The following is a 27,649-nucleotide window of genomic DNA, read 5'->3' on the forward strand; positions in this document are numbered from 1 at the left end:
ACATCTGAGCCTCATTAGAGTCTGGAGCTGGGGTCTCAGTTCTGGAACATCAAGAGGGCCACTCATGAACATCTCAGGCTCATTAGAGGCTGAGGCTGAGGTTTCAGTTCTGGAACATCAACAGGGCCACTCATCATGGACATCTGAGCCTCATTAGAGTCTGGAGCTGGGGTGTCAGTTCTGGAACATCAAGAGGGCCACTCATCATGGACATCTGAGCCTCATCAGAGGCTGGAGCTGGAGTCTCAGTTCTGGAACATCAAGAGGGCCACTCATCATGGACATCTCAGGCTCATTAGAGGCTGGAGTTGAGGTCTAAGTTGTGGAACAGCAGAAGGGCCACTCATGAACATTTCAGGCTCATTAGAGGCTGGGGTTGAGGTTTCAGTTCTGGAACATCCACAGGGCCACTCATCATGGACATCTGAGATTCATCAGAGGCTGAAGCCGCAGTCTCACTTCTGGTACATCAAGAGGGCCACTCATCATGGACATCTGAGCCTCATCAGAGGCTGGAGCTGGGGTCTCAGTTCTGGAACATCAAGAGGGCCACTCATGAACATTTCAGGCTCATCAGAGGCTGAAGCTGCAGTCTCAGTTCTGGAACATCAAGAGGGCCACTCATCATGGACATCTGAGCCTCATTAGAGTCTGGAGCTTGGGTGTCAGTTCTGGAACATCAAGAGGGCCACTCATCATGGACATCTGAGCCTCATCAGAGGCTGGAGCTGGGGTCTCAGTTCTGGAACATCAAGAGAACCACTCATCATGGACATCTGAGCCTCATTAGAGTCTGGAGCTGGGGTCTCAGTTCTGGAACATCAAGAGGGCCACTCATGAACATTTCAGGCTCATCAGAGGCTGGGGTTGAGGTTTCAGTTCTGGAACATCAACAGGGCCACTCATCATGGACATTTCAGGCTCATTAGAGGCTGGGGTCGAGGTCTCAGTTCTGGAACATCCACAGGGCCACTCATCATGGACATCTGAGCCTCATCAGAGGCTGGAGCTGGGGTCCCAGTTCTGGAACGTCAAGGGGGCCACTCATCATGGACATCTCAGGCTCATTAGAGGCTGGAGTTGAGGTCTCAGTTCTGGAACATCAGAAGGGCCACTCATGAACATTTCAGGCTCATTAGAGGCTGGAGTTGAGGTCTCAGTTCTGGAACATCAACAGGGCCACTCATCATGGACATCTGAGCTGCATCAGAGGCTGGAGCTGCAGTCTCACTTCTGGAACATCAAGAGGGCCATTCATCATGGACATCTGAGCCTCATTAGAGGCTGGAGCTGGGGTCTCAGTTCTGGAACATCAAGAGGGCCACTCATCATGGACATCTGAGCCTCATCAGAGGCTGGAGCTGGGGTCTCAGTTCTGGAACATCAAGAGGGCCACTCATCATGGACATCTCAGGCTCATTAGAGGCTGGAGTTGAGGTCTAAGTTGTGGAACAGCAGAAGGGCCACTCATGAACATTTCAGGCTCATTAGAGGCTGGGGTTGAGGTTTCAGTTCTGGAACATCAACAGGGCCACTCATCATGGACATCTCAGGCTCATCAGAGGCTGGGGTCAAGGTCTCAGTTCTGGAACATCCACAGGGCCACTCATCATGGACATCTGAGCCTCATCAGAGGCTGGAGCTGGGGTCTCAGTTCTGGAACATCAAGAGGGTCACTCATCATGGACATCTCAGGCTCATTAGAGGCTGGAGTTGAGGTCTAAGTTGTGGAACAGCAGAAGGGCCACTCATGAACATTTCAGGCTCATTAGAGGCTGGGGTTGAGGTTTCAGTTCTGGAACATCCACAGGGCCACTCATCATGAACATCTCAGGCTCATCAGAGGCTGGAGTTGAGGTCTAAGTTGTGGAACATCAACAGAGCCACTCATCATGGACAGCTGAGCTTCATCAGAGGCTGGTGCTGCAGTCTCAGTACTGGAACATCAAGAGGGCCACTCCTCATGAACATCTCAGGCTCATTAGAGGCTGGAGCTGGGGTCTCAGCTCTGGAATATGAAGAGGGCCACTCATCATGAATGTGTGAGCTTCTTTACAGACTGGCACTGGAGTCTCAGTTCTGGACTTCATGAGGACCACTCATCATAAACAACTGAACTCCTTTCAATGCTGGAACTGGGGTGTCAGCTCTGGACAGTTTAGGGGTCCCTCATTCTGGAATACTCAGCTTCATCAAAGGTTTGCACTCTAGCCATCATTCACATGCCTCTCCTGTACTGCCAGGCCTCTGTTGACTGGGCATGGACTGGTCTGGGTGAAACAGACTGTGGAGGCCTCCTTCTGCTGGTCTCACTGCTGCCTGAACATCACTTAGCAGCATCCAGATCTCTCTCTCCATCCGAGACTGTGGTCAGGTCTCCTGGGTGGGACATAGCCACGGTTCCCTGGTGGTTCTTCATCTTTGAGAAGTAGCCACGCTCAGCTCCATGCACTAATGGCTGGACTCACTTTTATTTCTCTTGTGGTACCTCATTGGGAGAAGGGAGAAAAGAGGAGGGGAAAGAAGAAAAAGAGAAGAACAAGGAGGGAAAGGGGGAAAGGAGAGGAAGGAGGAAGAGGTGGCAGTGGCGGTGGCTTTGACGATGACAATGGCGATGGTAGCAGTCAGCACTTCCTTCCCACGGGTTGCGTGTCCAGCTCATCTGCTCCAGTGATGCCATTTGGGCCAGCCCGAAGACTCCATGTGGACTAGGATCTGAAGCTCTCTACCCTTGCTCCTTCAACCCTGCTTCAGGCCCAGCCACACACTAGTAGCCAACAGCTGGCGAGTCTCAGGGAGCTACTCTCAGGACCCCTGCCATGAAGGGGGCACACCTGAGGCTGGGTCCCCCTCAGTGATCACCTTATGAGTAAGTGCTGGCCCAGGGTCACAGGCAGGCTGGACCTGCTTGGCCACCTGCTTGCCATCAGTTCAAGAATAACAAGTAGTTGGCCACAGCCCTGCCATGACTCTGGGAACGTGTGAGGAGAGGGACGAGGAGTCAAAGCCCTAGGGGCAGGCCCAGGCAGGTACAGAAGCCAGGACAGTGAGCTCAGCTCAGACTTCCTCCACCACCTCTGTCCCTTCCTTTCCAGAAAGACACCTGGCAACCTACCACCATTAGAAGAACAAGGACAAGCTGGGCTCATTCATCCAAATGGGCACCAATCTTGGGGCCTTCCCAAGGCCAAGCTTGCTTTGGGACATCCTACCACCCCTCAGTGCTGGATGGACAGGGGATAAGGCAGAGACCAGAGTGGACTCCCCTGCCCCTCCCACCATCACACCGCCCTAAGTGAGGGGACGCCCCAGTGACAAAGGATGTCCAACATGCATCACCCCTCATATAAGCAGCATATCCATCACTGTGTTTGTTAAGGCAAAAAACACATTTATTGAGGGCACAACAGGGTGTGTGTCACACCCCAGGTCAGGCACAGTCCAACAGCATCACAAGCCCCTCACAACAACCCTGTGAGGTAGGTGTGGGAGCCCCAGGTCACAGATGCAGACGTCGAAGGCGCAGCTGGACCCCTAAGTCTCAGGGTTCGTGAGGGTGGGCAGGGGGGTCAAGCCCGAGTGTCTGGCCCTCTGATTAGTGAAGTCCATCAGTCAAAGGGTGGGTGGCTACTGCAGGGGAGGCGGAGGAGGGCGCGCCCCTCCTCGCAGGGGCAGCCCGGGTCCAGAGTCTTTGGGTCCAGCCTGTCCTGTGGGAGTGTGTGCAGGGCGTCCCCGTGGCTGTGGAGGCTGAGAGAGACACAGGTGCAGATGAAGACCACCTGCTCCCCCTCACCCTGGCTAACAAGAGTTCTCAGGCACACAGGTAGGCCAAAAGCAAGGCCAGGAGAGACACCCACTGAACACCAGAGAGCTGGGACAGCTCGGGAAATGCCCCAGTTGCCAGCGCCCTGGGTGGGGAGCCTCCGGCCACCAGCCCCCCCCTCGTCTACCCAGTGCCTTTCAACCTCTCGTGTCCTGTACACCACCCGCCCCCGCATGGACTGCCAGAAGGCTAGCCCTGGCCACGGCACCCCAGCTCCCCTGGCCACCCACTGCCAAGTACATCTGACTGCGTTCTAAAGCATAGGCCTCACCCTCCTCTAGTGGCTTCTAGAACTTCTCCTGACCCTCCCATTTTGGCCTCCACCCCCTCCTCTCCAGACCTATTCGCTCTCTGTATTGAAAAGCACACCTCCCCTCACTCACGGTCTCCGAGGGCTCACCAGGAGCTCCTCCCCTACCCTCCGCCCCATCCCACAGTCCCCTGGGCCACAGAGTCCCAGGCGGCTCAGGGCTCTGTGAACAGAGCCCCCCAGGAGAGAAAGGTCAAGGGTGCCTGTGTGCCAGATAAGGAAGCATTTGTTTTTTATATAAATAACCTCACTAGAGCAGCAACCACGCCAGGTGGAGTGACTAGCTCCTGATTACAGCGCAGCTCACACAAAGGCGACATCCCGCCCCACAGTGTCCCCCGGCTGTTCGTCAAAACCTGTTCCCACCAACTGCAAATCAGCCTGCCCTGCCAGCCCCTCCTCCTGGCCCCAAGCCCACCCCAGGGGCACATGTAGCACCCCTTCCAAGCCAGTTCCAAATCCTGTTTGCCCAGATCCTCAGAACAGCCCTACGGGGAGGGTGCTCGCTGCCCTAGCCACTCCTGCCTGCCCCCCAGAAGACAGACCCCAGCTGTCACCATTTGAAGCCTCACACATTGGTCTAGTGCCAAGGGCCTGGCTGTGCCGAGTCTACCTGCAGCCCAACGGAACAAATAAAATGCCCCATCCTCTGCAGGGCCCCCAAGACCCACGCCTTGTCCCACGCAGGCAACAGCGGGCTAATGCAGGGCCCCCCTGGCCAGGGACCTGCAGGGATGCTGGGTGCTGTCCCCAGCATGCGCGAAGTGCCGTGTGCCTCAGACACCCCGGTGCGCTGATGAGGCGGCTGTGAGGACCCCTCGCAGAGCAGGATCCTCGTCATCCGTGTGAGCAATCATCTCCCCCGATTTTCTCCAAATGGAGCCGGCATTAACTCAGCCCGAATGGGACGGGAATAGCTCTAAGATCCCCTCCAGGCTGCCAGGACCAAGGCGTGCTAATGACTTGAAAGCCAGCTCCCCCGGCGCCAACTGCTCCCCTCAGACCCCCCGGCTCTCATCCAAGCCTCTCAAGGCTGTGGCCTGTGATTTCGGGCCGTGCGGGGAACTCAGTTTACTGATTACTAATCAACCTAGTTTTGTGAAGAACAAAGTTGGAGAAGACGAACTTTCAACAGAACACAGACTGGGAAGCAGCAGCTGCATCAAGGGCCTCGCCCAGTGACTGCCGCACAAACGCAGCCCCTCGTGAACCAGCTCAGGTCCCTCTCCAAAGGAGAGGTCGAACGAGCCCTGTGCACCAGCCCTGGTACGGCACCAGCTGGGTTTTCAAAACATGTGCTCACCGTGGGGGGCGAAGAGGGTGAGGAGGGAGGGGCCTGGGGGGGGACATCTCTGCTGGTGTGTGGTGCACAGGACAGCACCACGGGGAAAGAAGTCATGTGGTGGCAGTAGCAGAGGGGACTTTGCCCCTTGAAGGGTGGAAAAGACACTCCTGCTCCACCAGAGGAACAGAGGGCAAGTCTGTAAATCATAAATGCGTGAGTCTGCCCAGAGGACACGACCCTCCGGGTTACCCAGCTACCAAATGGAAGATGTCACCTCCACAAAATGCAAGTCAAACACACCTGAAAGGCCATCTGGGCCAACCGCACTCCCACTATTTGAATCTTCTCAAAACTACCCTCAGTGAGTATCTACCTAGCCTGCCCTTTGTATACCTCCAGCGATGGAGGGCTCACTACATCCCATGAAAGCCCACTTCAGCATTGACCAGCCTTACTAGAAAGCTGTGACCCGATAAACCTGGACGAACAAACAGTTCACAGAAAATAAAACACACTCCGTTAGCAAACATGTGTGAAAATGGTCAACCTCACTAATGGTTCTGCGCAAACACCACTAATGGTTCATTAGTGATCAAAGTAATCCAAGTTAAAATGACAGGGAAAAAAGCCTTTATAACAGAAATAAACAAGCAATACCTTAACAAAATGCTGATACAATACTATACATTATACAATGCTAAAGGCCTCCTGAAATTAGTATTCCTGGCCTTTCATTCCAGAAGCTCAACCCTAGGGAATGCCATTTCTTCACTCACCAATCCACTTCTTCATCCTTACATCCCTTCAGCCATCAACCACTGACCCACACACTCACATGTCACCCACCCTTTCATCACCGCAGCCGACAGCCAAGCAGTGACCCACTCACTACACCTTCATCCACCCTTCTGTCCTCTCTCACCCACCAGCCATTCGCTGACTACTCCATACACCTCCATCCATCCCTCCATCCTCTCATCTATCAGCCAACCATTCACCCAGTCACTACACATTTTCATCCACCCCTCTATTTCCAGTCAGCCAGCAATTCCCCCACATACTACATATAATCGATCCTCCATTCTCTCGTCTATCAGCCAACCATTCACTGACTACTACGTCGTGCATCCTTCCATCCCCTCATTCATTAACCAATCACTGATGACTCACTACATCTTCATCCATCTCTCATTCCTTAATCAATCAGCCAGTTACTGATACACGACTGCATCTTCAGTGTTGGCTGATGGACGAGAGTGTAGTGCACCTTCATCCATCCTTCCATCCTCACATCCATCAGACAACCAATGACCCACACTCATATCTCTGCCATCATCACGTACACCTGCCAACCAATGATCCAGTCACTCTATCTTCATCCATCCTTCCATGTGTATCCATCAACCACCCACTTCCTACTCACTACACATCCTCATCTCTCCTCAAATCCTCATTCATCAGCCAACAAAACACCCACTCACTACATCTTCATGTCCCTCCATTCTCTCATTCATCAGCCAATCATTTATTCACTCACCTCACACTTCGTGCATCCTTTCATCCTCTCACCAATCAGCCAACCACTAACGACACTTACATCATCCATTCCTCTGTCCTCATCATCAGCCAATCATTCATTTGCTCACAACTGTATCCATACTTGCATTCTCTCATCCATCAGCCAACAACTCACTCATTATCTCTTAACCCATTTCCCATCTTCTCATATATTAACTTGTCACTGAACACTCACAGCATCTTATTCCATCCCTCCACCCTCTTATCCATCAGCCAATCATATTCACTCACTACACCTCTGTCCATCCTTCCAAACTCTCTTGCATCAGCTAACCAATCATCCATTCATTGTGTCTTCACCCATCTTTCCATCCCCTAATCCAATTATTCACATCTTCATCCATCATCCCATCCTTCCTTCCACTCCCTCATTCATCAGCCAATCATTCCTCCATGCACTGTAACCTCATCCATCTTTCCAATCTCTCATCCATCAGCCAACCATTAACCACTCATTCATCTTCACACTGATATCAACGTTTTCTCATTAATCAGCAAATCACTCACCCACTCACTGCACCTTCATCCACCCTTCCATCTTCCCACCCATTAGCCAGCCACTAAACCAATCATTAACATCTTCATCCATCCTTTTATCCTTACATTCCCTTATTCAGCCAAAGAATCACCTACTCAGTACAACTTCAGTTATCCTTCAGTTCTCTCATCCATCAGCCAATCATTCATTCACTCAATACACCTAAATCATCTTTTCAAAACCCTCTCATTCATCAGCCAACTCACTCACTACATATATTATCTCCCCTTCTGTCTTCTCGTCCATCAGCCAACCACTCACCAAAACTAACTACATCTCCATCCATCCTTCCACCTCCCATTTATTAGCCAATCACTGACCACTCATTACCTTCATCCATGCCTCCATCCTCCAATCCAAAAACCAACCAATCACTAACCCACTACATCTTAATCTATCTTTTCATCCTGTCATCCATCAGCCTCATTCATTCATATCTTCACCCATCATCCCATCCTTCTACCCTCCAACAATTAGCCAATCATTGACCACTAATTGTATCTTCATCCTTCCATCTTCATCCACCAGCCAAGCATTCACCCACTCACTACATCTTCATCCATCCTTCCACCCTTTCATCTAACAGCCAAACAACGACATACTTCCTACATCCTCGGTCATCCCTGCATCTTCTTATTCATCAACCAACAACTTACCCACTGACTACATCTTCATTGATCCTTCCACCCTTGCACTCACTAACCAATCACTGACCACTCACTACATCTGCATCTATCCCTCAATTCTCTAATCCATCAATCAACCACTAATGCTCGATTACATCTTCATCCATCCTTCCATTCTCTCAATCATCAGTCAACTAGTCACCTACTCATGACATCTTCAGCCATCCCTTAATCCTCTCATCCATCAGCCAATCATTCATTCACACACTTCACCTTTTTCTATACTTCTATTGATATATTCTCATTCATTAGCCAACCACTCATCCACTCACTACATCTTTATACATCTTTCCATTTACTCATCCATTATTAACCAATCAATGATCCCTCAATACATCTTATTCATTCCTCTGTCCTATCAGTCATCAGCCAATCCTTCCTTCACTCACTACACTTTCATCCATTCCACAGTCCTCTCAACAATGAGCCAACCAGGACCAGTCATTTACATCTTCATTCAACCTGCCATTCTTCCCCCCTCCCATCCATCCATCAGCCAGGAACTCATCTACCAACTACACCTTCATCCATCCTCCCATCCTCTTATCCATCAGCAAACGATTGACTCACTCACTACATCTTCATCCCTCCTTCCACCCCTCATCCATCAGCCAACCGCACTCACATATTCATGCATGCCTCTGTCCTCTCGTACATCAGCCTGCCAATCAGTCAATCATTGTAACTTCATCCTACCTTCCATCCTCTCATGCATTCGTTCACATCTTAATCCATATTTCCAAAGTTCCACTCTCTCATCCATTAAGCAATACTGACCACTCCTTATATCTTCATTCTCCCTCACACTCAAGTCCATCAGGCCAACCAATCAACCACTCACTATATCTTCATACATCTTTCCATACTGATCCATCAGCTAACCAGTAGCCACACACTATATCTTCATCCATCCCTCCATCCTCTCATCCATTAGCCAACCAATCACCCAACCACTACATCTTCATCCATCCCTCCATCCTTCTATCCATCAGAGAACCACTACCATATTCACATTTTCATCCCTATTATCCTCTTACCCATTAGCCAACCACTGATCCGTAATCACATCTTCATTCATTCCTCCATCTTCTCATCAAAGCCAACAAATCACTCGGACATTACATCCCTGGCCATCACTTCATCCTTTAATAAATCAGCCAACCAAACACCCACTCACTGTATCTACGTCCATCCTTCAATTCTCTCATCAATCAGCCAATCGTTTGTTCACTCACTACATCTTCATCTATCCTTCCATCCTCTCCTCCATCTGCCAACGAATAACATGCTCACTACACCTTCATGTCCCTCCATCTTCTCATCCATCAGCTAATCATTCATTAACTTATTATCCCTTCATCCATTGCTCCATCCTCTCATTCATCAGCCAACCACTTACCACTCACTCACATCTTTATTCACCTTACCTCCTCACAATCATCAGTCACTTACCCACCCACTCACTACACAATCATCAATCCTTTCACCCGTCACCCAGCCACCACCCATGCAATACTTCTTCATCCCTTCATCATCTCACTCATCAACCACTCACCCACATTTACATCTTCATTTCTTATAGCCTCTCATCTTTCAATGAATCAATCACCTGTGGCCTACATCTTAACCCATCCTTCCATCCTCTTATCCATCAGCCAACCACTGACCCACTCACTATACCTTCATCCCTCCTTCAATTCTTTCATCCACTACCCAATCACTGACCCACACTCACACCTCCATCAATTTCTCCATTCTCTATCCATCACACAACCAATAACCTACTCACTAAATCTTCATCCATCCTTCTAGTGTTTCATCAATCAGGCAATATTTCATTCACTCACTACACCTTCATGCACCCTTTCATTCTCTCATCCATCAGCCAACAATGGACCCAGTTTCTGACATCTTCATCCATACTTCCATCCTCTCACCCATCAGACAGCCAATCACTAACTACATCTTCACCTGTCCTTTCTCCCTCTCATTCATCTAAAAACAATCACCCACTCACTACATCTTCACCCATCTCTCCATTCTCTAATCCAACAACTAATCATTCATTCACTCACTACACTTTCAACCATCCTTCAATCCTCTCATCTACCAGCCTGCCACTGACTGACACTCACATCTTCATCAATCCCTCCAACATCTAATCCATCAGGCAAACAATTGTGCAGTTACTACATCTTTGTCCATCCCTCCATATTCTCCTCCATCAGCCAGCTAACCATCTATTCACTACATCTTAATCCATACCTCTCTTCTCTCATCCTTCAGCCAACCAATCACTCACTAACTTCATCTTCATCCATACCTTCATCTTTTCATCCATGTGCCAACTAATCACTTGCTCACTGTGATTTCATCCATCCCTCCACCCTCTAATACAACAACCAATTACTCATTCACACTCTATATCATCATCCATCCTACAAACCTCTCACTTACCAGCCAACCACTGAACCACACTCACAACTTCAATCCCTCCAACTTCTCATCAATCACCCAGTCACTACATCTTCATCCATCTCTCCATTCTCTCATCCATCAGCCAATCATGCATTCACTTACACCTTCACCCATCCTCCCATCCCATCAGCCAACCAGTAACCACTCATTCACATCTTCATACTTACACCATCTCATTCATAAGTCGATCACTCATTCACTACATCATCATCCCTTATTCCATCAACTCATCTCTCAGCTAACCATGCACACATTTACTACATCTTCATCTCTCCTTCCAACCTCTCAGCCATCAACCAAGCACTCACCCACTCACATCTTCATTCATCCCTCCATCCTCTAATCCATCAGCAAAAAACTTAGTCATTCACATCTTCATTCTTCCCTGTCTTTACATCCTTTCATTCATCATCCAATGACTCATTTATTCACTATACTTCCATTTATCCTTCCATCCTCTCATCTATCAGATAACCACTGACTACACACACTCCACTATTCATCCATCCCTCCTCCAGTCTCTCATCCATCAGTCAACCAGTAACCCACTCACTACATCTTCATTCATCCTTCCATTTTCTCATCATTCAGCCAACCACTCACCCACCCATTCATTCACATCTTAATCCATCTTTCCATCATCTCATCCATTACCCAAAACTGACCACTCCCTACATCTTCATCCACTTCCCTATCCTCTCATCCATTAGCCAACCAGTCACCAACTCACTACATATTCATCCATCTTTCCATCTTCTCCATCATTCATATCTTCACCCAACCTTCCAACCTGACATCCTTTCATCCACTGGCCGATCACTGACCACTCACTACACCTTAATTCATCCTTCCATCTCTTATCCATAACCCAACCATTGGCGCATTCACTACATCTTCATCTATCCCTCTGTCCTTTATCCATTGGCCAACCACTAAGCAACACTCACATCTTCATTCATCCCTCCATTTCACCATCAGCAAACAAATAAACCAGTCATTACATCTTCATCCATCCTTCAAACCTCTCACCTATCAGTCAACCACTGACTCACACTCACATCTTCATTCATCCCTCCATCCTCTCATCCATCAGCCAACCAATCACCTACTCACTACATATTGATCCTACCTCCATCCACTCATCCATCAGCCAATCATTCATTCACTCACTACACCTTCATTGATCCTTCCATCTTCTCATTCACCAGCCTACCACTCACCCACTCACTACATCTTCATTCATGCTGCTATCCTCTAATCCATCATCCAGCCACTGACCCAGTAATAAATGTCTTCATCCATCCTTCCATCCTTAAATCCCCTCATCATTCAGCCAAACAATCACTCATTCACTGTGTCTTCATCCATGCTTCAGTTCTCTCATCCATCAGACAATCATTCATTCTCTACACCTAATTCATCCTTTCATCTTCTCATCCATCAGGCAACAACTCACCCACTGACTATATCATCATCCATCCTTCCACTCTTCCATCCTCTCACTCATTACCCAATCACTCATCACTCATGAGAACTTCATCATCCTCAAACCTCAGTTCCATCAGGCCAACCAATCACCCATGCACAACATCTTCATCCATTCTTCCATCCCTATCCATTAACCAACCAATCACCCAATGACTACATCTTCATCCTTCCATCCTCTTATTCACTGGCCAAACAATGACTACTCACTACATCTTCATCCATTGTTCCATCCTTTCATCTGCCAGCCAACCACCTCTTCCCTATGTTCATCTGCTCATCTATAAGCCCATCACTGATTCATACTCACATCTTTATCAATTACCCTGTCCTCTCAACCATCAGTCAAAACCAATCATTCACACACTCACTATACCTTCACATATCCTTCCATCCAGTTGTCCATGACCCAACCACTGACCACTCATTCACATATCCATTCATACCTATACATCTCATTTGTCAGCCAAACACTCCCTCACTCACTATATTATCATCTATTATTCCATCCTCTCTCATCCATTAGCCAACCACATACACCTTCACCACATCTTCATCTATCCTTCCAGACTCTCATCCATCAGACAACCACTGAAGCAGTCATTCACATCTTCATCTGTCCCTCCATTCTTTCATCCTTTCATCCACTGACCAATGACTCCTTTATCCCATACCTTCAATCATCCTTCCATTTCTTATCCATAAACAAACCACTGACCCATTCACTACATTTTCTGCCCTTTTTCATCATCTATTGGCTAACCACTGATGCACACTCACTTTTATCCTTCCTTCCATTCTCTCATTCATCAGCTAACCAATAATCTATTCACTAAATCTTCATCCATCCTTCTAGTATTTCATCAACAAAGCAGTATTTCACTCACTCACTACACCTTCATCCACCCTTTCATTCTCTCAACCATCAGCTAACAACGGACCCAGTTAATGACATCTTCATCCACCTTTCCATCCACTCATTCATCAGCTATTCATTCATGAACTCACTACATCTCCATCCATCTTAATATCCTCTCATCTATCAGTCAACCACGGACCATGCATTCACATCTACATTCATACTTACATCCTCTTAATTATCAGCCAATCACTTACCCATTCACATCTTCATCCACCCTGCTACCTCCTAATCCATCATCCAATCACTGACCCAGCAATAAATGTCTTCATCCATCCTTCATTCCTTAAATCCCCTCATCATTCATCCAATCACCCACCCATTGTATCTTCATCCAGGCTTCAATCCTCTCATCCATCAGACAAACATTCATTTATTCACTACACCTAATCCATTCTTCCATACTCTCATCCCTCAACCAACAACTCACCCACTGACTACATCATCATCCATCTTTCCATTTTTCCATTCTCTCATTCATTAGCCCATCACCGATTGCTCACTACATCTTCATTTATCCCTCCATCTTTTCAGCCATTAGCCAACAAATCACCAACTTCCTACATCTTCATCCATCTTTCCATCCTCACATTCATCAGCCAACTACACATTCACTGATTTCTGTCTTTATCCATCTTTCTATCCTTCCACCCTCTCATCCATTAGCCAATCACTGACACTAAAACTTCATCCATCCTCAACCCTCCATTTCATCATGCCAACCACTCACCCAATGACTACATCTTCACCCCCCCATCCATCCTTCCATCCTCTCATTCACTGGCCAGTCACTGACCACTCACTACATCTTCATCCATCATTCCATCCATTCATCCATCAGACAACCACAAAACAACTCACTACATTCTTTTCCCTATGTTCATCTATAAAGCCACCACTGACCCCAACACACATCTTCATCAATTACCCTGTCCTCTCAACCATCAGTCAAAACCAATCATTCACACACTCACTATACCTTCACATATCCTTCCATCCAGTTGTCCATGACCCCAACCACTGACCACTCATTCACATATCCATTCATTCCTATATCATCTCATTTGTCAGCCAATCACTCCCTCACTCACTATATTATCATCCATCATTCCATCCTCTCATCCATCAGCCAACCATGTACACCTTCACATCTTCATCTATCCTTCCAGACTCTCATCCATCAGACAACCACTGAAGCAATCATTCACATCTTCATCTGTCCCTCCATTCTTTCATCCTTTCATCCACTGACCAATGATTCATTTGTCCTCTATACCTTCAATCATCCTTCCATTTCTTATCCATAAACCAACCACTGACCCACTCACTACTTTCTCTTTCCTTTTTATCATCTCATCTACCAGCTAACCACTGATGCACACTCTCATCTTCATCCATCCTTCCATTCTCTCAGCCATTAGCCAACCATCATCCACTCACCACATTATCATCCCTCTGTACATCTTCTCCTCCATCAGCAATTCATTCATTCACTCAGTACAACCTCATCCACTCTCACATCAATAAGCCAACCAATCAACAACTGCCTGTATCTTTATCATTCCATCCTCATATCCATCAGCCTACTACTGATCCAGTTATTTACATCCTTCAATCCTTCCATTCTCAGTATCAGTCACTCATTTACTCACTACATCTTTACCTATGACACATCCTTTCAATCATAAGCCAACCACTGACCACCCACTCACATCTTCATTCATACTTACATCCTCTCATTCACCAGCCAATCACTCACCTGCCAACCACTAACCCAGTGATTAATATCGTCACCCATTCTTCCATCCCTCTTGGCTCTCCTCCATCAGCCTAACAATCACCTACTCACTACATATTCATCCATCCTTCAATCCTCTCGTCAATCACCCAATCATTTATTTACTTACTATACATAAGCCTCCCTTCCATCCTCTCAATCAGCTACCCACTCACCCAGTCACTACATCTTCATACTGCCCTGTCACAACTCATTCATCAGCAAACCATTCAACATCTTCATCCATCCTTCCATCCTTCCAGGAATTCATGCATTAGCCAATCACTGACTACTCACTACATCTTCATCTTTCCCTTCATTTTCTTATCCATCAGCCAATTAGTTCATTCACTATACTTCCGTACATCCTTCCATGTCATTCATCAACCAACCACTCATCTTCATCTACCCTTCCATTTTTTCATCCACTCATTCATTAGCCAATCACTGACTGCTCACTACATTTTCACCCAAACCCTCCATTTTCTTATCCTTAAGTCAACCACTGATCCACAATCATATCTTCAACCATCCTTCCACCCTCTTATCCATCAGGCAAACGATAACCCACTCACAACATCTTCATCCATTCCTTTCATCTGTCACTCAACCACTGTACAACTCACACATCTTCAACCCCACATCCATCCTCTCATCCATCATCTCACCACTTACCCACTCACTACTTCATCACTCCATCCTCTCACCCATCAGACAGCCAATCACTAACTACATCTTCACCTGCCCTTTCTTCCTCTCATTCATCTAAAAACAATCACCTACTCACTACATCTTCATCCATCTCTCCATTCTCTAATCCAACAACTAATCATTCATTCACTCACTACACTTTCAACCATCCTTCAATCCTCTCACTTACCAGCCAACCACTGAACCACACTCACGACTTCATCAATCCCTCCAACTTCTCATCAATCACCCAGTCACTACATCTTCATCCATCCCTCCATTCTCTCATCCATCAGCCAATCATGCATTCACTTACTACACCTTCACCCATCCTCCCATACTACCATCCCATCAGCCAACCAGTAACCACTCATTCACATCTTCATACTTACACCATCTCATTCATAAGCCAATCACTCATTCACTACATCATCATCCATTATTCTATCAACTCATCTCTCAGCTAACCATGCACACATTCACTACCTCTTCATCTCTCCTTCCAACCTCTCAGCCATCAACCAAGCACTCACCCACTCACATCACCCACCCATTCATTCACATCTTAATCCATCTTTCCATCATCTCATCCATTACCCAAAACTGACCACTCCCTACATCTTCATCCACTTCCCTATCCTCTCATCCATTAGCCAACCAATCACCAACTCACTACATGTTCATCCATCTTTCCATCTTCTCCATCATTCATATCTTCACCCAACCTTCCAACCTGATACCCTTTCATTCATTAGCCAATCACTGACTACTCACTACATTTTCTTTCATCCATCCATCATTTTTCCATCCTCATCCATCAGCCAACCAATCACCCACTCACTACACCTTAATCCAGCCTTCCATCTCTTATTTATAACCCAACCACCAACATACTCACGTCTTCAACTCTCCTTCCATCCTTTACCCATCAGCCAACCACTGACCAGCAATCACATCTTCATTCACCCCTGCATTTTCTCACTGTCCACAAACAAATCAACCAGTTACTTCCTCTTCATCCATTCTTCTATCACCTCATCCATTGACCAATCAACCACCCACTCATTACATCTTTAAATATTGCTCTGCTCTCTCATCTATCACCCAGTAATTCATTCACACACTACATCTTCATCCATTCTCCACCCTGTCATCCATCAGCCAACTACTGACCCCCTCATCTTCACCCATTTCTCCATTTTCTCAAGCACCAACCAGTCACTGACTCATTACATCTTCGCCCATCCCTCTATCCTCTAATATAATAACCAATCATTCATTCACACACTACATCTTCATTCATTCCTTCTTCTCCATTGCTTCTTCCAGAAAAGCAATCACCCAGTCACTACATCTTCATCCATCCTTCCATCATCTCATCCATCAGCCAACCAATCACCTACTCACTGCCTCTTCTCCAACTTTCCATATTCTCATGCAGCAGCCAATCTTTGACCCAGTTATTCACACCTTCATCCATCCTTCCATCATCTCATCAGCCAATCATTCATTCACTCACTACACTTCATCCATTCTTCTGTCTTGTCATCAGCAAGCAATCAACCGTGTACTCACTACATCTTCATTTATTCTTCTAATCACTCAACCATCAGCCAACCACTTTCCACTCACTCACATCTACATTCATACTTACATCATCTCATTCATCAGCCAATCACCTGGCCACTCAGTACATCTTCATCCATCCTCCCATCTCCTCTTCCATGAGCCAACCACTCACCCATTCACTCACTGCATCTTTGTCTCCCCGCCCATACTCTCATCTAACAGCCAACTAGTGACCCACAATCATATCTTCATCTTTATCCATCCCTTCATCCTTATATACATCAACCAATCACTCACCCACTCATTCACATCTTCATCCATACTTACATTCTCTCATTCATCCGCCAGTCACTATCCACTCACATCTTCACCCATCTTTTCATCCCCTCATCCACCACCAACCACTAACACACACTCACATCTTCATCCACTGTTTTCTTCTTTGTTATTAGCCAGCCAATCACCCATTCACTGTATCTTCATCCAGCCTTCCATCCTCTCATCTGTCAACCCACCACTCACCTACTCATTCAGATCTGTATCTATCCTTCCATCTACTCATCCAACAAGAATCCATTTAGTATTTACAACATTATGGGCATTGCAGATGCAAACATCAATTCAGCAATCCTCTTGCCCTCAGGGGTTCACAGTGTAGCCTGAGAAACTGACATGCCTTAAAGCAATAATCATTTCTGGGTGTAGGAAAATAATTCTTAAGAATGAAAAAACGTGGGTGTGCTAAGCCATTAGCTGTGAAATAATATATGACATTAAAAAGAAAGATGCTATGCATAACAATAGCAGGTAGGTGTTGTGAATAATGGGTCACAAGGCATCCAGTGAGTTGATGGAAACTATGGAAAGAGGAAAATGTTTATGACAGAATATTAAATGGAAAAGATAGGACTAAAAAAAGTGTATGTGGTGAGGAATGGCAGGTCACTAAATGAATAGATGTTCCTTTTTTCATTGTGCCACATACAAGAATTTGAAGGGGAGAAAGAAAGATGACTGACAGATACGTCTGGATGATGGATGACCTCCTGCTCCAGGTCACGTGCTAGTCACACTCCACATTAGGAACACAAGGGGCCCTTGGCTTGTCTTCCCCAAGGCCTGGCCTCCACCCCCCCATCCTGTGCTTGGCCAGCCTTGGAGCCAAGCTTCCTGAGGAGAGGTCGGTGGTCTCGGGGGCACTCAAGGAGGTGAAAGTCTTAGTGTCACCAGCACAAAGATTTGAGTGTAGGGTGCACGCAAAGGTCAAGTGAAAGACAAAAGCTGTCCTTGTTTTAACAAATTAAGAGAAAGAAACATACACTGAAGATCAGAGAGGTGGGCTGAGCTCCCACCTGGGCTTTGTTGGGTGGGGCCCAGAAAGAACCAGATGGGGGTTCACCCAAGATTTCTACCCCTGGCTTCTGTCCCGACTCTCAGCATCTCAGAACTGGAGACGCTTAGAACTCCAGATCCAAAAACCAAAGACTCTAAGATCCCTGACCCAATGACTCTCATGCCCTCAGCATTCCCAAGACAAAAATCACCGAACCCCAACCCGCCAACCCATCTGGACACAACCGAGTTTCCCTGGAGCTTCTCCCGTTGGCCTATCTCCACCCACTGTGATGCTTGACAGCCCCTCACATTAGGAGCTCTTCTAGTGGCTTCTTTTGTTCACCCATGTTTTCTCTGGGTGCACTGCTAGGACACCCTCCCTGTCCCCATTCCAAACCCAGCACTTTGTCTTCCTGAGCTTCGGCTAACTTTTTAAACAACCAAACAAGGGTTCTTCAGAAGGACCCTCTTAGTGCCTTCCTGCTCCGGGCCCCTCCCATCCCTACCCTGGTCCACGAGCTGCCACCTGGGCTGCTGGGGAGGCTCTTGCGGGACCCCATCTTAGCAGATACACCCAGGGGTAAGTACCCAGTGCACCCCAGGCTTCAGGCCCACTGAGGCAGAGCCTAGAGCCCCCAGGTCCTGGGAGAGAAGAGCGAAGCCCCAGCACTACATCCAGCCCACGTGGCCCTGCGCGTGTGGCCCGGACACACAGGCAGGAGGTACCGAAGGGTGGCTCCTGACACAATGAATCCCACGTTCTCCATCTTCTAAATGCCATTTCCATCCATTCAGGGCATGAGCTAGAAGCATGGGAGCCCCCAAACCCCTCACATCCTGTCTGCAAACCCTGCAGCTCTGATTTCCACCCCTCACTTTCCTGCCCTCCACACACCTTGAGGTGCCCCTGCTCAGGACCCCCAAGTAGAGATGGGCAACAGGACCCCTGGTAGAAGCCGAGGTGGGATGGTGACCAGGGACTAGTTTAGAAAGTTGCAGGAACAAGATTTCTGGTGGTTTGCCTCTGGGCACTTGGGTCACCCTTCTCAGGCGGTCCTGGCCACTACTGGTGAGCCTGCCTGTCCCCTCCACAGACAGCCCCTGGCTTTTAGATGTGAGTGGTGCCCAAACCAGGCCAGTGCAGTGGGACATTCCAGTGGCCACCCAGGGTCTCCTGCTCCCTTACCCTCTGCTCACCCCTGGAAGAAGAAAACTCCCCCCTCACGGGTGACCCATGCACAGGGAGAGGCCAAAACACCCAGCTGCCCCAACACCCCTTGTTCATGCAACCTTCTGCAGGGCCCTCTGCCTACCCAGGCCACAGAGGGGGCACTGCCCACGGGCAGGTGGCCTTCGCCCCAGTTTTCTATTCAGGATCAGTCCAAGTGGGCAGCTGATGCCACTCCAAGGCTATGGATGGGGACACAGGGGTGAGAGAGCTGAGGCACAGCGGCCCACACACCAGGCACTGACAACCACCCACAGCTCGCTGAGCCGGCGCCTCCCTGCCAGGTAAAGGGCATGTAGCAGGCGCATGGCTCCCCAGGGGCCATCCTCCCCGGTACCTACTTCACCCAGCTGGCAAGGTCACAGGAAGCCCCAAACAAGAAGGTCCCTCCCTCCCCTTTCCTCCTCCCTCCCTCTCTTCCATTCTTCCAGTTACTGATCCATTCATTCACTTGAACTAAATTTAATTATTTTATTTATGGACTCAGAAGCACAGCTTTAAATTCATCATAGCCCTCAGTTCATGAAGTCCTCCCTGCAAAGCCCAGTTTATTCATATAGTATTTTTATTCTGCATTCCTTTATCATTTCTTCCCAAACTGCACCCTTCTCCCCTTCTCTCGCTCTTTCTTATGTTCTACCGTTCTTACAAAGTCAGGGGCACAGAAGGGCAAACCAGGTGCCCGTGGAAAGTAATCTCTGCCCATGTAGCTCATTCCTCATCCATTCGCTCCCTCCCTCTTTCGCTCCCCTGCTCATCTGTCCTTTCCTTATTTACGGTGGGTTTTTCTGTTTGTTTTTTTTTTAACCAATTAGGTCTCCCGTGAAGTAATTGTATTAGTCAAAACCCCAAGTGCAAAGTAAACATTACTGGCCTGCGTCCGTATCTGCATTTGCAATCTTTCTTCCCTGTACTTAGTCACCTTTCCCAGTGAGCACTTATTCTTTTATTTATGGGCCTCGATTGCATGTATTTTATTGCGGGGCTTGTTCTGGGGCTGGTGCTGCCTCAATTTTTCACTTACTCTTTGAAAGGTGTATTTATCTACTTAAGGAGCCTGTATGTAAACCAATTATATAACCCTGCTCAGACAGCCTCTCCTAACTAACCATTTATCTCTCTGCTTGTTTATTATCTTGCCTTTTTCACTTTTTTAAAATTCTCATCTTCCCTTGCCCTGGATGTGGGATGGAATGGTCTCGCCCATCCTTAGGACAAATGATGCCCGTGCTCCGACCCCAACGAGCCCCTCTCTAAAGGTGCACCCACGCCCCCTTTCTGTGGGGTGTTGGAGCTTCTGCTCCCATTCGGGAGGCACAGGTGCCTGGGGCGGGCGCTCCCAGGTCCAGTCATCCTTCCCGTCACCCCTTGCTTTCACTCTTTATCCTCTTACGTAGGGGCCTCAGGTGCACAGAGGTGGACTGATGGTTACCTGCGTCCCCGAGCCTTCTCTGCACCCAGTCATGGGGCGTCCTTTTGCTCATTAATTCCTGGTACTGGCACTTTGCTTTAGGGTTTATTCCCTGATCTCTAGAGCCCAGTTTTCAATCAGCCATGATTCCGGGTCACAGTGTCATCTCACTTTTTTTGTTCTAGCATGGCCCTCTCTCTTGTATATTCATATTCATGTATGAATGTGGATGAACACAATACAGGGTCTGCTGGACCCTGTATCCATGTGAATATTCATATACACACACACTTTGATTTCCCTTGTTTCTCCCTTTCACTCTCCCCCTCTTCCTTCCTTACAACCTTTCATTCCTGGAGCTCAGTCCCCGAGGACAGAGAGTCCCACCGCCACCTGCCAACCCCCACCCTGACAGGCAGGCTCCAGTGCCAATCATTCCTTCTGTCCTGCCTTCCGTCCGTCCTTCCTTCCTTCATCCATTCTTCCTTCTGGTTTTCTTCCCTTTTCTTTGTTTTTAATGAATATCTTTGCTGTTGTTTGAGTACGGTGGACTCCATTTCCACCGACCACAGCCCCCGCCCTCTTCCTCCCTCTCAGTGTTTACTGCTCTGAGTGGAATGGAACGTTCAGCCTGGGACCAGCCATGACCCACAGTCCGCAAGGGCCCCACGTCACGGTTCCTAGCCTCATCCTCTCCTGTGGACCTACCCATCTGTCCATTTGGTCATTGTCACTTTTTATTCTTCCTGTCTCTTTCGCCACAGCTTTCTACATGCCCCCACCCTGTCTCACCTCCTTCTCTCATTCCCACAGAGCCCCCACCCGGAGGGAACTCACGAGGGGAGCACCCCCCCGCCAGCTCCGGGGGAGTGCGGGACCGCACCTGCCCCCACCCCATCCCGTTTTTGTTTCCAAAGTCTCCCTACTTGTTTATTTGGATACTATGTTATCCACAGTACTGAGGCTTTGGACTTGAACTTCCCCTCACCCTTAATTTGTGCCCCTCCTTAACCCCTCCTTCTAGCTTCAATACACCCAGTAATGTGCTTCTGTGCCTGACATTTGGAACTTTTTCTCCCACAAGTCTGGAGTTGTAATTAGATGCTTTATTTATTCCCTCCTTCTACCGTCCCTTCACGTATCGGAACCCGAGCCCCTCCCGCCCCGCTGCCACCCGCAGCCAGGCCCTCACCTCACTGCCCACTCGGCCACTCTCTTGGGGGTTGGGGGAGCTCTCTTTCCCTTCAGCAGTGATTTATTTCTGTGTGCCCAGAGCTTTTAAAAACGCTTTTGGTTAAAGTTAACTCTCATCTTTGGTCCCCCGGTTCCTCTTTCCTTTCTCACTATTCTTGTCCCTCTTTTTCTCTGTGCCAGAGCGCCGACGGGAAAGGCTGACCCCGGCACTCAGGCGACGAGAGCCGGGCACGGCGCCCCCTCCAGAGTCACCCCCACCTCACTTTTAAGAATCCTTCTTCCCATTTTTCATCATTTTGCTTCCTCCCGTCATCTTCTTCCTCCCCTCCCCTCTTCATTCTGATGGGCGTTCCAACCACACCCCCACCTTGGGGCGTGGCTTTTCTCCGTGATTCTTTTCTCTCTACTTTCTTACTTTTTCTTTTTCTGACAAAAAGCCACACATAACACATGCATCCACACACACCTTTACCAGTCTGGAGATGTGTGTGCACCGAGAACCCTTCTGCACAACCTGTGTCGTAAGCCTGTTGAACATCTAAGAGTTTCCACCCACTCTTTTATCTATTGTTATCATTGATGAGAAGAACACTTTACACAAAAGATATGCCTTTAGCAAATGTTCACACATACAACACTGTATTGTCACCATGGGTTTGTGCATTTCAAACTATTGAGTGTTCCTTTTATTTAACTTTTATTCTCCTATGGAAAACTTGAGGTGTTCTGTATTTAAATTGTACATACTCCTCCATCCATGCTGACCCAATATTGGTTCGTGTGTGGCCTTCTCGACATGCTGACTTCGTACTTTATTGATGCACGTGCTGATTGCTCTCCTGTGCATCACACTGGACCTCGTTCAGCGGACACGCTCACGGGGCCGACTCACCTTTTTACCTGCGCACTTGTCTGTTCATCCCTCCGTGCTTCCGCGTATCCCTTCTCCCACTTATTTGGACCAGGTGACAGAGACAGTACCAGCAAGACGGCCTCCCAACCAAAACCACGAATTATCACCGTGTTTGGGCCCTCCACCCGAGTTCAACACCAGGACCGCGGTGCGCACAACCTAGTCTCCGTGGCACGTGCAGGTGCAGAGAGCAACTACCCCCCGGGGTTTGTACCCCAGATCAGCCGGGGCACCCTGTGAGGGGCCACCCTCGTGGGAAAGCAGTTCCGGGGAGTACATAGAGTCAGCCAAGGCCCCCCCAGTGGGAAACACCAGGGATGGAGGCCGGGTTTAAACAGTCAGCTTTGTGTGCAACAAAATGAAAACATTTTGGCCTCTTGGGGCCGATACAAGAGGAAGGGCCCATCACCACCCCTGAGGGTCTCCGTTCCAAATGACAAAGAACCAGAAGAGGGTTAGCCGATGTGTGAAGGCAGAAAATCGCCGTTCTGGCTCTATGACACAGGCATGCCGGAGGCCCTGCCTCAGGACTCGAGCCCCCAGGCCCACACTGGACTCAACCAGCTGGGCGCCCCCCTCCCCGTGAGCAGACCACCCACCTGTGTGTGCCCACCCGTCCCTCCTACGGGTGCACCCGGCAGTGTGCCTCCCCCCACACTGACAGCCCACAGACGTGTGCCGCGCTCTAGGGACTTACGGTTCTCTGGGGGCAGGGGGCTGGGGTTGCGTCGGAGGTCCCTTCCCACGAAGAATCCCGGGGGTGGCTTCGGCTGCAATGACAAAGCAATGGTCACTGGATGGAACTGGCCAAAGCAGGGGCTCCCCAACTTCTAGCAAGTGTGGGCTGGGGACCCTGAGAAGCTCTTGGGGTGCACAGGGTCACGTGCTTTGGGCCTCCCAAACACCGTTTTCCCCTGATTAGTTGCTTTTATGTATTAAAAAAAACTAAAAGTCTTTTAAAAACAAGTGCTGATAGGCAGTTACCAGCTCACGGGTGACAGGGGGCAGACCCTGGTTATCCGAAGGCCACGAGACCCCCATTTTGTGCCAGACATCACCTGAGGCGTGGCCATCCCTCCCCAGGAGCGCCCGTGGAGACTCTGGAGCTAGGAGCTGCACTCTGGTCCCCCTCTGGAGAGGGACCAGAGACACTGCCACCTCCCACAACAGCGGGAGCTGGGACGGTACCTCAGGGGTGTGTTCTGACTTAGTCTCTTAGGGATCTTAATGGGGCCAGTGAAATCCAAAGCAGCCCCCTGCTTTTCTGCTCTGGGGCCCCCAGAATTCCTGGCTGCCCCACATCAGCCTCCCTGCAGACCCCAGGCTGCCCACTGAAGACGTGGCCACGGTTTCAAAGCCGCGGCACCCCTGCCCCAGATCTGCCACGGGTGTTAATGACACGGTGCCGGCCGCCATCTTAGCAAATGTCAAGGAAGTGGCAGAGAGGAGACCCCGTTTGGGACCAACGGGAAACATGAGGCCTCCCTTCAGGGTCCAGACGAGCAACGGCCACACACACACGCTCCGAGACCTCGGAGACGCATGCCCACTGAGCTCCCCATCCACGCAGGAAGCGCTGGTGGGCCCAGCCACCCCATCCTCCCCGGGTGGGGTTGGAACATTCTAGCTTAAACTAAACTCCCTCTTTTCTAGAGGCAAACAAAGCCTCGTTGATCAGACCCTTCTTTGGTATGAGTAACTGTGGACATTTATGGCGGTAAAGACGCGAAATGACCATTTCTAATAAAATGATCATTTCCAGAAAGAGAGCCTGCAGTTTACGCAAACAATCAGCCTCGCCTGCTTCCTACCTGTTGGGTGAAAACCACCCTGTTAGGGCCTCCCCAACCAACGTGTGGTCTTTGCACAGCTAATTTCCTGTCCCTTTGTGAAGACGGGGGGGGGGGGGCCTGGGCATTACGGGCTTATTTATGAAAATGGGAGAGGTAATTGGAACATCTTTTGAAATCCTGTCCCCTCTGCCTTGCCGCCACCCCCCCCCCCTCGCCGTCTGATTCCAGTTGGCTGTGCTGCAGAGGCTGTTTACATACGCCTCTTCCTGGAATCTCCCTCTCTGCTTCAGGGGTGGGCAGTTAGAGAGAACCAGGGTCTGTGTGGGGGCGGGGGCCCTGGTAACGGAGAGAATGGCCGAGGCGGCCTGGGAAAGGCAGGCTGCTGGTCTGAGTGAGGCTGGCAAGGTTTTTGGTCCCTCGATTCAGCTCACAGGTATTGGAGTGACCAAGGTCACCCCACACGGGCGCCCCCCCACTCCCAGGCAGTGACACAGCGTGGGCCTGGCCGAGGGGCTGGGCCCTCTGTGTCACTGCACAGGGAAGCACGGAGAGGCAGCAGAGACAGGGCTGCCACGGGCACACCGGCTCGAGTCCAGTCACGGACGGTTTTCCAGAAGCTGCAGCTGCGATGACTTTTTCAGGAAGTCCTCAGCTGAGCGGGCCAGGGCACCACCGGTGGCAGTGCCAAGTGTCTTGTGACCTAAAGGCACAGGGTGAGCCACAGGGAAGGGTGCAGCCGGACACGCCCTCCTGGGACGGCAGCCATGGGCCAGTCTCATTACACAGTGACCGCTCCGCAGCCCAGAGAGGCTTTCCAGGCATGGCCGGTGGCCCATGCATTCGGAGAAATGCTCCAAAACACACAGTCCTGGCACCAAACTGCCCCGTGGAGCCCTGCAGAGAGCCAGCACTATGACAAGCAGCATTTGCAAGGCTGACCAGGGGCCCGCTCACCACCGTGACCCCACACCACAGCCAGCTGTGCAGCCAGGCCCCCCACGTTGGGCTCGGTGCCCTCGTCTCTACAGTAGACATCCCGGGAAAGCTGGAGACCAAGGATCCCAGCCCCTAACTCTGAAGACCCAGCGAACACACAAACAGGCCACAGGTGCCCACTAAGGCTGCCGAGAGGAGCCCAAAGCTCTTAAGGCCCTCCAACTGCAGTGACATGGCACTGCTCCACTCTACAGATGGGAAAACAGAGGCCCTGGGGGCTGGAGACAGGGGCCAAGGTCACCCAGCGTTGGTGCTGTGCATGGGCTGTGACCAGACATATAGAAGGCTTCGGGGGCTGCTACCTGACCCCGGGTCCCAAGTAGCAAGTGGTTAAGTCCTTCACCCCAAAGCCCAGCCAGAAGACTAGTGGGGGCCCAACCTGGACACTTGGGACCTGTGTCGCCCCCCTGTGGAGAAATGGGGCCCTGGCCTTTCCAGCAGGGACACCTCGCCTCCTCCTGCCTTAGGCAATAGACAGGCCCAACAGGCTACTGTACCCATTTCACAGACGGAAGGAGTGGGGCCTGGAAGCTGGTGCTAGCTGAGACACGGGGCGGGACTGAGTCTGGGGCCTCCCTCCTCTCAGACAAGCATCAGGTGCTGGCTCCCAGGCCCTGGGGGTGGTGTGGGCAGCGGTGGCACTAACTGTCCTCCCTTCGGCTCAATGGGTCCCCTTGCTCAGGATGCCCCTGTGGAGCCCTGGGCCTCAACTTCTCAGCCTGGTGGGAACGACTCTCTCCACCCACAAGGTGGCCCCCAAAAGAGGGCCGAAAAGGCAGCAGGAGCCACGCAGCTGCAGCCCTGGTGGCCAGCACAGACGTGCGGTCGGCCTCTGGCCGCTGACAGAGCTCCTTCCCCAGCTTCCCATCCTGGGCTCTGTCCCTTGGCCCCGCTGGGTGTCCTCGGCTGTCTCCCGGGCGTCAGGCCCGGTTTGACCACGTTCTTGTTTACAGGCACAGCCACGACTCCTTCCTCCTGAGAAACTCGCACAGCGAAAGTCCTCGAACCGGGCGTAGGAGCTCGGCCAGGGCCATGCTGCCGGGGCGGCCGGGGAAGCGTGCCATTGTGCAGCCCCTCGTCTGGCCTCCGAAGGCACACACAAGGGCAAGGGGCCCCCACGGGGGACACACACACACTCCCACACCCTCCTTCTCAGGGGAAGGTAATTGAGGTTTGCTTCTTTTCATCTGAAGAAAAGGCACCTTCTATTGAAAGAATGCATTCAGAGACCTGGGAAAACGGGTCTGCACTCAGCCCTCCCAATTATCCCCAGGTGGCTGTCCCCCACGGGGGCTCCCCCACATTCCTTTCTGCCCACGCCTTTGTTCCCATCTGAACAGGCCCTGGGAGCTCCCAGGCTAAGAGTCTCCTCCTTAAGCCCCTGCCAAAGACCCTATTCACGGCGCAGAGAGAAGCCAGGGGAAAGGTGGTGGGGAGTCCTCCTTTGCCCCGACCCCAGGGCGGAGGACTTAAGAAGCCTCCATCTGGATTTTTTTCTGAGCCCAAAGAAATTGGAGAGCAATTAAGACAGTCATGACTACACCCTCAGCCGTCCTCTCCCTTAATTAACTCCTCTCTCACACACATCCCCCCAAGTTGGGGCCCACCCCAGCCTCAGCCACCCAGCACCTGCTCCGCTCA

General features: G+C 49.9%; 1 long non-coding RNA gene across 2 annotated transcripts in view; it reads right to left on the reverse strand.

Moving 5' to 3' along the window:
* Positions 1 to 3,370: 3,370 nt before the first annotated feature.
* LOC119037890 (uncharacterized) overlaps positions 3,371 to 27,649 on the reverse strand; it is a 36,694-nt gene continuing 12,415 nt past the window's right edge. For both annotated transcript variants that reach the window (XR_008391797.1, XR_008391796.1), the window contains 2 exons: positions 23,917 to 23,989; positions 3,371 to 3,747 (listed from right to left, as the gene is read on the reverse strand). This is a non-coding gene — a long non-coding RNA (uncharacterized LOC119037890). The remainder of the gene's footprint in view (positions 3,748 to 23,916; positions 23,990 to 27,649) is intronic.

The sequence above is a fragment of the Artibeus jamaicensis genome, unplaced genomic scaffold (genome assembly GCF_021234435.1).
Source record: "Artibeus jamaicensis isolate MK-2021 breed Jamaican fruit bat unplaced genomic scaffold, CSHL_Jam_final contig_444, whole genome shotgun sequence".
Lineage (NCBI taxonomy): Eukaryota > Metazoa > Chordata > Mammalia > Chiroptera > Phyllostomidae > Artibeus > Artibeus jamaicensis.